The sequence below is a fragment of the Borostomias antarcticus genome (assembly GCF_949987555.1).
Source record: "Borostomias antarcticus genome assembly, chromosome: 3".
NCBI lineage: Eukaryota > Metazoa > Chordata > Actinopteri > Stomiiformes > Stomiidae > Borostomias > Borostomias antarcticus.
In genome coordinates this window covers 25,665,758-25,677,495 of record NC_140236.1, presented here as the reverse complement: position 1 = coordinate 25,677,495, position 11,738 = coordinate 25,665,758, and positions in this window count along the sequence as shown.

Sequence of the window (11,738 nt, the reverse complement as noted above, 5' to 3'; positions counted from 1 at the left end):
CCCATCTCTCCTCCATTTCTCCCCAATCTCTCAACCATCTCTCCCATCTCTCCTCCAATCTCTCAACCATCTCTCCCCAATCTCCCAACCATCTCTCCCCCATCTCATCCATCTCTCCTCCATCTCTCATCATCTCTCCTCATCTTCTCATCTCCTCCATCACTCCTCCATCTCTCCCCCATCTCTCCTCCATCTCTCCCCATCTCATCCCCATCTGTCCTCCATCTCTCCCCAATCTCTTAACCATCTCCCCCATCTCTCCTCCATCTCTCCCCCATCTCTCCTCCATCTCTCCTCATCTCCTCCATCTCTTCTCCATCTCCTCCATCTCTCCCCCATCACTGAACCATCTCTCCTCCTATCTCTCCCCCATCTCCACATCTCTCCTCATCTCCTCCATCTCTCCCCCATCTCTCCCCCATCACTCCTCCATCTCTCCCCATCTCTCCTCCATCTCTCCATCTCTCCTCCCATCTCTCCTCCATCTCTCCTCATCTCCTCATCTCTCCTCCATCTCTCCCCCAGCTCACCCTCATCTCTCCTCCATCTCTCCTCATATCTCCTCCATCTCTCCTCATCTCTTCATCTCCTCCATCTCTCCTCCATCTCTCCTCCATCTCTCCTCATCTCTCCTCCATCTCTCCTCATCTCTCCTCCATCTCTCCCCCATCTCTCCTATTCTCCTCTATCTCTCCTCCATCTCTCCTCCATCTCTCCTCATCTCTCCTCCATCTCTCCTCCATCTCTCCTCTATCTCTCCTCCATCTCTCCCCCATCTCTCCTCATCTCTCCTCCATCTCTCCTCATCTCCTCCATCTCTCCTCCATCTCTCCCCATCTCTCCTTATCTCCTCCATCTCTTCTCCATCTCTCCTCCATCTCTCCCCATCTCTCCTCCATCTCTCCATCTCTCTTCTCATCTCTCCTCCATCTCTCCTCATCTCCGCATCTCTCCTCCATCTCTCCCCCATCTCTCCCTATCTCTCCTCCATCTCTCCCCCATCTCTCCATCATCTCTCCCCAATCTCTAAACCATCTTCCCCATCTCTCCTCCATCTTTCCCCATTTCTCCTCCATCTCTCCATCTCTCCATCTCTCCTCTCATCTCTCCTCCATCTCTCCTCATCTCCTCATCTCTCCTCCATCTCTCCTCATCTCCGCATCTCTCCTCCATCTCTCCCCCATCTCTCCCAATCTCTCCTCCATCTCTCCCCCATCTCTCTATCATCTCTCCCCAATCTCTAAACCATCTTCCCCATCTCTCCTCCATCTATCCCCATCTCTCCTCCATCTCTCCATCTCTCCTCTCATCTCTCCTCCATCTCTCCCCATCTCCTCATCTCTCCTCCATCTCTCCCCCAGCTCTCCCCCATCTCTCCTCCATCTCTCCCCCATCTCTCCTCCATCTCTCCCCAATCTCTAAACCATCTCCCCCATCTCTCCTCCATCTCTCCCACATCTCTCCTCCATCTCTCCTCCATCTCCTCATCTCTCTTTCATCTCTCCCCCATCTCTCCTCCATCCCTCCCCCATCTCTCCCCCATCTCTCCTCCATCTCTCCCCCATCTCTCCCTATCTCTCCTCCATCTCTCCCCCATCTCTCCATCATCTCTCCCCAATCTCTAAACCATCTTCCCCATCTCTCCTCCATCTTTCCCCATTTCTCCTCCATCTCTCCATCTCTCCATCTCTCCTCTCATCTCTCCTCCATCTCTCCTCATCTCCTCATCTCTCCTCCATCTCTCCTCATCTCCGCATCTCTCCTCCATCTCTCCCCCATCTCTCCCAATCTCTCCTCCATCTCTCCCCCATCTCTCTATCATCTCTCCCCAATCTCTAAACCATCTTCCCCATCTCTCCTCCATCTATCCCCATCTCTCCTCCATCTCTCCATCTCTCCTCTCATCTCTCCTCCATCTCTCCCCATCTCCTCATCTCTCCTCCATCTCTCCCCCAGCTCTCCCCCATCTCTCCTCCATCTCTCCCCCATCTCTCCTCCATCTCTCCCCAATCTCTAAACCATCTCCCCCATCTCTCCTCCATCTCTCCCACATCTCTCCTCCATCTCTCCTCCATCTCCTCATCTCTCTTTCATCTCTCCCCCATCTCTCCTCCATCCCTCCCCCATCTCTCCCCCATATCTCCTCCATCTCTCCTCCATCTCCTCATCACTCCTTCATCTCTCCCCCATCTTTCCTTCATCCCTCCCCCATCTCTCCTCATCTCTCCTCCATCTCTCCCCCATCTCTCCTCCATTTCTCCCCAATCTCTCAACCATCTCTCCCATCTCTCCTCCAATCTCTCAACCATCTCTCCCCAATCTCCCAACCATCTCTCCCCCATCTCTCCTCATCTCCTCCATCTCTCCTCCATCTCTCCTTATCTCTCCTCCATTTCTCCCCATCTCTCCCCCATCTCTCCTCCATCTCTCCTCCATCTCCTCATCTCTCCTCCATCTCTCCCCCATCTCTCCTCCATCTCTCTCCAATCTCTCAACCATCTCTCCCCAATCTCTCAACAATCTCCCCCATCTCTCCTCCATCTCTCCTCATCTCTCATCCATCACTCCCCCATCTCTACTTCATCTCTCCCCTTCTCTCCTCCATCTCTCCTCATCTCTCCTCCATCTCTACTCTACTCCTCATCTCCTCCATCTCTCCTCCATCTCTCATCATCTCTCCTCATCTTCTCATCTCCTCCATCACTCCTCCATCTCATCCCCATCTGTCCTCCATCTCTCCCCAATCTCTTAACCATCTCCCCCATCTCTCCTCCATCTCTCCCCCATCTCTCCTCCATCTCTCATCATCTCCTCCATCTCTTCTCCATCTCTCCTCCATCTCTCCCCCATCACTCAACCATCTCTCCTCCCATCTCTCCCCCATCTCCACATCTCTCCTCATCTCCTCCATCTCTCCCCCATCTCTCCCCCATCACTCCTCCATCTCTCCCCATCTCTCCTCCATCTCTCCATCTCTCCTCCCATCTCTCCTCCATCTCTCCTCATCTCCTCATCTCTCCTCCATCTCTCCCCCAGCTCACCCTCATCTCTCCTCCATCTCTCCTCATCTCTCCTCCATCTCTCCTCATCTCTTCATCTCCTCCATCTCTCCTCCATCTCTCCTCCATCTCTCCTCATCTCTCCTCCATCTCTCCTCATCTCTCCTCCATCTCTCCCCCATCTCTCCTATTCTCCTCTATCTCTCCTCCATCTCTCCTCCATCTCTCCTCATCTCTCCTCCATCTCTCCTCCATCTCTCCTCTATCTCTCCTCCATCTCTCCCCCATCTCTCCTCATCTCTCCTCCATCTCTCCTCATCTCCTCCATCTCTCCTCCATCTCTCCCCATCTCTCCTTATCTCCTCCATCTCTTCTCCATCTCTCCTCCATCTCTCCCCATCTCTCCTCCATCTCTCCATCTCTCTTCTCATCTCTCCTCCATCTCTCCTCATCTCCGCATCTCTCCTCCATCTCTCCCCCATCTCTCCCTATCTCTCCTCCATCTCTCCCCCATCTCTCCATCATCTCTCCCCAATCTCTAAACCATCTTCCCCATCTCTCCTCCATCTTTCCCCATCTCTCCTCTATCTCTCCATCTCTCCTCTCATCTCTCCTCCATCTCTCCTCATCTCCTCATCTCTCCTCCATCTCTCCCCCAGCTCTCCCCCATCTCTCCTCCATCCCTCCCCCATCTCTCCTCCATCTCTCCCCAATCTCTTAACCATCTCCCCCATCTCTCTTCCATCTCTCCCCCATCTCTCCTCCATCTCTCCTCCATCTCCTCATCTCTCTTTCATCTCTCCCCCATCTCTCCTCCATCCCTCCCCCATCTCTCCCCCATCTCTCCTCCATCTCCTCATCACTCCTTCATCTCTCCCCCATCTCTCCTTCATCCCTCCCACATCTCTCCTCATCTCTCCTCCATCTCTCCCCCATCTCTCCTCCATTTCTCCCCAATCTCTCAACCATCTCTCCCATCTCTCCTCCAATCTCTCAACCATCTCTCCCCAATCTCTCAACCATCTCCCCCTTCTCTCCTCCATCTCTCCTCATCTCTGCTCCATCTCTCGCCCATCTCTACTTCATTTCTCCCCTTCTCTCCTCCATCTCTCCTCATCTCTCCTCCATCTCTACTCATCTCCTCATCTCCTCCATCTCTCATCCATCTCTCCTCCATCTCTCCCCATCCCTCCTCCATCTCTCCTCATCTCTCCTCCATCTATCCTCATCTCCTCATCTCCGCCATCTCTGCTCCATCTTTCCCCATCTCTCCTCATCTCATCCCCATCTCTCCTCCATCTCTCCCCAATCTCTCAACCATCTCCCCCATCTCTCCTCCGTCTTTTCTCATCTCCTCCATCTCTCCCCCATCTCTCCTCCATCTCTCCCCCATCTCTCCTCATCTCCTCCATCTCTCCTCCATCTCTCCTAATCTCTCCTATTCTCCTCTCTATCTCTCCCCCATCTCTCCTCATCTCCTCATCTCTCCTCCATCTCTCCCCCAGCTCTCCCCCATCTCTCCTCCATCCCTCCCCCATCTCTCCTCCATCTCTCCCCAATCTCTTAACCATCTCCCCCATCTCTCCTCCATCTCTCCCCCATCTCTCCTCCATCTCTCCTCATCTCTCCTCCATCTCTCCTCATCTCCTCATCTCCGCCATCTCTGCTCCATCTTTCCCCATCACTCCTCATCTCATCCCCATCTCTCCTCCATCTCTCCCCAATCTCTCAACCATCTCCCCCATCTCTCCTCCGTCTCTCCTCATCTCCTCCATCTCTCCCCCATCTCTCCTCCATCTCTCCTCCATCTCTCCCCCATCTCTCCTCCATCTCTCCTCCATCTCCTCATCTCTCTTTCATCTCTCCCCCATCTCTCCTCCATCCCTCCCCCATCTCTCCCCCATCTCTCCTCCATCTCCTCATCACTCCCTCATCTCTCCTCCATCTCTACTCATCTCCTCATCTCCTCCATCTCTCATCCATCTCTCCTCCATCTCTCCCCATCCCTCCTCCATCTCTCCTCATCTCTCCTCCATCTCTCCTCATCTCCTCATCTCCGCCATCTCTGCTCCATCTTTCCCCATCTCTCCTCATCTCATCCCCATCTCTCCTCCATCTCTCCCCAATCTCTCAAACATCTCCCCCATCTCTCCTCCGTCTCTCCTCATCTCCTCCATCTCTCCCCCATCTCTCCTCCATCTCTCCTCCATCTCTCCCCCATCTCTCCTCCATCTCTCCTACATCTCCTCATCTCTCTTTCATCTCTCCCCCATCTCTCCTCCATCCCTCCCCCATCTCTCCCCCATCTCTCCTCCATCTCCTCATCACTCCTTCATCTCTCCCCCATCTCTCCTTCATCCCTCCCACATCTCTCCTCATCTCTCCTCCATCTCTCCCCCATCTCTCCTCCATTTCTCCCCAATCTCTCAACCATCTCTCCCATCTCTCCTCCAATCTCTCAACCATCTCTCCCCAATCTCTCAACCATCTCCCCCATCTCTCCCCCATCTCTCCTCATCTCTGCTCCATCTCTCGCCCATCTCTACTTCATTTCTCCCCTTCTCTCCTCCATCTCTCCTCATCTCTCCTCCATCTCTACTCATCTCCTCATCTCCTCCATCTCTCATCCATCTTTCCTCCATCTCTCCCCATCCCTCCTCCATCTCTCCTCATCTCTCCTCCATCTCTCCTCATCTCCTCATCTCCGCCATCTCTGCTCCATCTTTCCCCATCTCTCCTCATCTCATCCCCATCTCTCCTCCATCTCTCCCCAATCTCTCAACCATCTCCCCCATCTCTCCTCCGTCTCTCCTCATCTCCTCCATCTCTCCCACATCTCTCCTCCATCTCTCCTCCATCTCTCCCCCATCTCTCCTCCATCTCTCCCCCATCTCTCCTCATCTCCTCCATCTCTCCTCCATCTCTCCTAATCTCTCCTATTCTCCTCTCTATCTCTCCCCCATCTCTCCTCATCTCCTCCATCTCTTCTCCATCTCTCCTCCATCTTTCCTCATCTCTCCTCATCTCTCCTCCATCTCTCCTCCATCTCTACCCCATCTCTCCTCATCTCCTCATATCTCCCCCATCTCTCCTCATCTCCTCATCTCTCCTCCATCTCTCCTCCATCTCTCCTCATCTCTCCTCCATCTCTCCTCATCTCTCCTCCATCTTTCCCCCATCTCTCCTATTCTCCTCTATCTCTCCTCCATCTCTCCTCCATCTCTCCTCATCTCTCCTCCATCTCTCCTCCATCTCTCCTCTATCTCTCCTCCATCTCTACCCGATCTCTCCTCATCTCTCCTCCATCTCTCCTCATCTCCTCCATCTCTCCTCCATCTCTCCCCATCTCTCCTTATCTCCTCCATCTCTTCTCCATCTCTCCTCCATCTCTCCCCATCTCTCCTCCATCTCTCCATCTCTCTTCTCATCTCTCCTCCATCTCTCCTCATCTCCGCATCTCTCCTCCATCTCTCCCCCATCTCTCCCTATCTCTCCTCCATCTCTCCCCCATCTCTCCATCATCTCTCCCCAATCTCTAAACCATCTGCCCCATCTCTCCTCCATCTTTCCCCATCTCTCCTCCATCTCTCCATCTCTCCTCTCATCTCTCCTCCATCTCTCCTCATCTCCTCATCTCTCCTCCATCTCTCCTCATCTCCGCATCTCTCCTCCATCTCTCCCCCATCTCTCCCAATTTCTCCTCCATCTCTCCCCCATCTCTCTATCATCTCTCCCCAATCTCTAAACCATCTTCCCCATCTCTCCTCCATCTATCCCCATCTCTCCTCCATCTCTCCATCTCTCCTCTCATCTCTCCTCCATCTCTCCCCATCTCCTCATCTCTCCTCCATCTCTCCCCCAGCTCTCCCCCATCTCTCCTCCATCTCTCCCCCATCTCTCCTCCATCTCTCCCCAATCTCTAAACCATCTCCCCCATCTCTCCTCCATCTCTCCCACATCTCTCCTCCATCTCTCCTCCATCTCCTCATCTCTCTTTCATCTCTCCCCCATCTCTCCTCCATCCCTCCCCCATCTCTCCCCCATCTCTCCTCCATCTCTCCTCCATCTCCTCATCACTCCTTCATCTCTCCCCCATCTTTCCTTCATCCCTCCGCCATCTCTCCTCATCTCTCCTCCATCTCTCCCCCATCTCTCCTCCATTTCTCCCCAATCTCTCAACCATCTCTCCCATCTCTCCTCCAATCTCTCAACCATCTCTCCCCAATCTCCCAACCATCTCTCCCCCATCTCTCCTCATCTCCTCCATCTCTCCTCCATATCTCCTTATCTCTCCTCCATTTCTCCCCATCTCTCCCCCATCTCTCCTTCATCTCTCCTCCATCTCCTCATCTCTCCTCCATCTCTCCCCCATCTCTCCTCCATCTCTCTCCAATCTCTCAACCATCTCTCCCCAATCTCTCAACAATCTCCCCCATCTCTCCTCCATCTCTCCTCATCTCTCATCCATCACTCCCCATCTCTACTTCATCTCTCCCCTTCTCTCCTCCATCTCTCCTCATCTCTCCTCCATCTCTACTCTACTCCTCATCTCCTCCATCTCTCCTCCATCTCTCATCATCTCTCCTCATCTCTCATCTCCTCCATCACTCCTCCATCTCTCCCCCATCTCTCCTCCATCTCTCCCCATCTCATCCCCATCTGTCCTCCATCTCTCCCCAATCTCTTAACCATCTCCCCCATCTCTCCTCCATCTCTCCCCCATCTCTCCTCCATCTCTCCTCATCTCCTCCATCTCTTCTCCATCTCTCCTCCATCTCTCCCCATCACTCAACCATCTCTCCTCCCATCTCTCCCCCATCTCCACATCTCTCCTCATCTCCTCCATCTCTCCCCCATCTCTCCCCCATCACTCCTCCATCTCTCCCATCTCTCCTCCATCTCTCCATCTCTCCTCCCATCTCTCCTCCATCTCTCCTCATCTCCTCATCTCTCCTCCATCTCTCCCCCAGCTCACCCTCATCTCTCCTCCATCTCTCCTCATCTCTCCTCCATCTCTCCTCATCTCTTCATCTCCTCCATCTCTCCTCCATCTCTCCTCCATCTCTCCTCATCTCTCCTCCATCTCTCCTCATCTCTCCTCCATCTCTCCCCCATCTCTCCTATTCTCCTCTATCTCTCCTCCATCTCTCCTCCATCTCTCCTCATCTCTCCTCCATCTCTCCTCCATCTCTCCTCTATCTCTCCTCCATCTCTCCCCCATCTCTCCTCATCTCTCCTCCATCTCTCCTCATCTCCTCCATCTCTCCTCCATCTCTCCCATCTCTCCTTATCTCCTCCATCTCTTCTCCATCTCTCCTCCATCTCTCCCCATCTCTCCTCCATCTCTCCATCTCTCTTCTCATCTCTCCTCCATCTCTCCTCATCTCCGCATCTCTCCTCCATCTCTCCCCCATCTCTCCCTATCTCTCCTCCATCTCTCCCCCATCTCTCCATCATCTCTCCCCAATCTCTAAACCATCTTCCCCATCTCTCCTCCATCTTTCCCCATCTCTCCTCCATCTCTCCATCTCTCCTCTCATCTCTCCTCCATCTCTCCTCATCTCCTCATCTCTCCTTCATCTCTCCCCCAGCTCTCCCCCATCTCTCCTCCATCCCTCCCCATCTCTCCTCCATCTCTCCCCAATCTCTTAACCATCTCCCCCATCTCTCCTCCATCTCTCCCCCATCTCTCCTCCATCTCTCCTCCATCTCCTCATCTCTCTTTCATCTCTCCCCCATCTCTCCTCCATCCCTCCCCCATCTCTCCCCCATCTCTCCTCCATCTCCTCATCACTCCTTCATCTCTCCCCATCTCTCCTTCATCCCTCCCACATCTCTCCTCATCTCTCCTCCATCTCTCCCCCATCTCTCCTCCATTTCTCCCCAATCTCTCAACCATCTCTCCCATCTCTCCTCCAATCTCTCAACCATCTCTCCCCAATCTCTCAACCATCTCCCCATCTCTCCTCCATCTCTCCTCATCTCTGCTCCATCTCTCGCCCATCTCTACTTCATTTCTCCCCTTCTCTCCTCCATCTCTCCTCATCTCTCCTCCATCTCTACTCATCTCCTCATCTCCTCCATCTCTCATCCATCTCTCCTCCATCTCTCCCATCCCTCCTCCATCTCTCCTCATCTCTCCTCCATCTCTCCTCATCTCCTCATCTCCGCCATCTCTGCTCCATCTTTCCCATCTCTCCTCATCTCATCCCCATCTCTCCTCCATCTCTCCCCAATCTCTCAACCATCTCCCCCATCTCTCCTCCGTCTCTCCTCATCTCCTCCATCTCTCCCCCATCTCTCCTCCATCTCTCCTCCATCTCTCCCCATCTCTCCTCCATCTCTCCCCCATCTCTCCTCATCTCCTCCATCTCTCCTCCATCTCTCCTAATCTCTCCTATTCTCCTCTCTATCTCTCCCCCATCTCTCCTCATCTCCTCCATCTCTTCTCCATCTCTCCTCCATCTTTCCTCATCTCTCCTCATCTATCCTCCATCTCTACCCCATCTCTCCTCATCTCCTCATATCTCCCCCATCTCTCCTCACCTCCTCATCTCTCCTCCATCTCTCCTCAATCTCTCCTCATCTCTCCTTCATCTCTGCGCCATCTCTCCTCATCTCATCTCTCCTCCATCTCTCCTCCATCTCTCCTCATCTCTCCCCATAACTCAACCATCTCCTCATCTCTCCTCCATCTCTCCCCCATCTCTACTTCATCTCTCCCTTCTCTCCTCCATCTCTCCTCATCTCTCCTCCATCTCTACTCATCTCCTAATCTCCTCCATCTCTCCTCCATCTCTCCCCTTCTCTCCTCCATCTCTCCCCCATCTCTCCCCTATCTCTCCTCATCTCCTCATCTCTCCTCCATCTCTCCGCCATCTCTCCTCATCTCTCCTCCATCTGTCCCCATCTCTCCTCATCTCCTGATCTCTCCTCCATCTCTCCCCATCTGTCCTCCATCTCTCCTCCATCTCTCCCCATCCCTCCTCCATCTCTCCTCATCTCTCCTCCATCTCTCCTCATCTCCTCATCTCCGCCATCTCTGCTCCATCTTTCCCCATCTCTCCCCCATCTCATCCCCATCTCTCCTCCATCTCCCCCCAATCTCTCAACCATCTCCCCCATCTCTCCTCCATCTCTCTTCCATCTCTCCCCCATCTCTCCCCCATCTCTCCCCTATCTCTCCTCATCTCCTCATCTCTCCTCCATCTCTCCGCCATCTCTCCTCATCTCTCCTCCATCTGTCCCCCATCTCTCCTCATCTCCTGATCTCTCCTCCATCTCTCCCCATCTGTCCTCCATCTCTCCTCCATCTCTCCCCATCCCTCCTCCATCTCTCCTCATCTCTCCTCCATCTCTCCTCATCTCCTCATCTCCGCCATCTCTGCTCCATCTTTCCCCATCTCTCCTCATCTCATCCCCATCTCTCCTCCATCTCTCCCCAATCTCTCAACCATCTCCCCCATCTCTCCTCCGTCTCTCCTCATCTCCTCCATCTCTCCCCATCTCTCCTCCATCTCTCCTCCATCTCTCCCCCATCTCTCCTCCATCTCTCCCCATCTCTCCTCATCTCCTCCATCTCTCCTCCATCTCTCCTAATCTCTCCTATTCTCCTCTCTATCTCTCCCCCATCTCTCCTCATCTCCTCCATCTCTTCTCCATCTCTCCTCCATCTTTCCTCATCTCTCCTCATCTATCCTCCATCTCTACCCCATCTCTCCTCATCTCCTCATATCTCCCCCATCTCTCCTCACCTCCTCATCTCTCCTCCATCTCTCCTCAATCTCTCCTCATCTCTCCTTCATCTCTGCGCCATCTCTCCTCATCTCATCTCTCCTCCATCTCTCCTCCATCTCTCCTCATCTCTCCCCATAACTCAACCATCTCCTCATCTCTCCTCCATCTCTCCCCCATCTCTACTTCATCTCTCCCCTTCTCTCCTCCATCTCTCCTCATCTCTCCTCCATCTCTACTCATCTCCTAATCTCCTCCATCTCTCCTCCATCTCTCCCCTTCTCTCCTCCATCTCTCCTCATCTCTCCTCCATCTCTACTCATCTCCTCATCTCCTCCATCTCTCCTCCATCTCTCCCCCATCTCTCCCCATCTCTCCTCATCTCTCCTCCATCTCTCCCCAATCTCTCAACCATCTGCCCCATCTCTCCTCATCTCCTGATCTCTCCTCCATCTCTCCCCATCTCTCCTCCATCTCTCCCCCATCTCTTCTCATCTCTCCTCAATCTCTACCCCATCTCTTCTCATTTCTCCTCCATCTCTCCCCCATCTCTCCCCATCTCTCCTCATTGCACCCCCATCTCTCCTCCATCTCTCCCCATCTCATCCCCATCTCTCCTCCATCTCTCCCCATCTCTCAACCATCTCCCCCATCTCTCCTCCATCTCTCCCCCATCTCTCCTCCATCTCTCCTCCATCTCTCCCACATCTCTCCTCCATCTCTCTTCATCTCCTCATCTCTCCTCCATCTCTCCTCATCTCTCCCCATCACTCAACCATCTCCACATCTCTCCATCTCTCCTCCATCTCTCCCCCATCTCTCCCCATCTCTCCTCATCTCCTCATCTCTCCTCCATCTCTCCTCATCTCCTCATCTCTCCTCCATCTCTCCTCATCTCTCCTCCATCTCTCCTCCATCTCTCCCCCATCTCTCCTCATCTCCTCATCTCTCCTCCATCTCTCCCCCATCTCTTCTCATCTCTCTCAATCTCTCCCCCATCTCCTC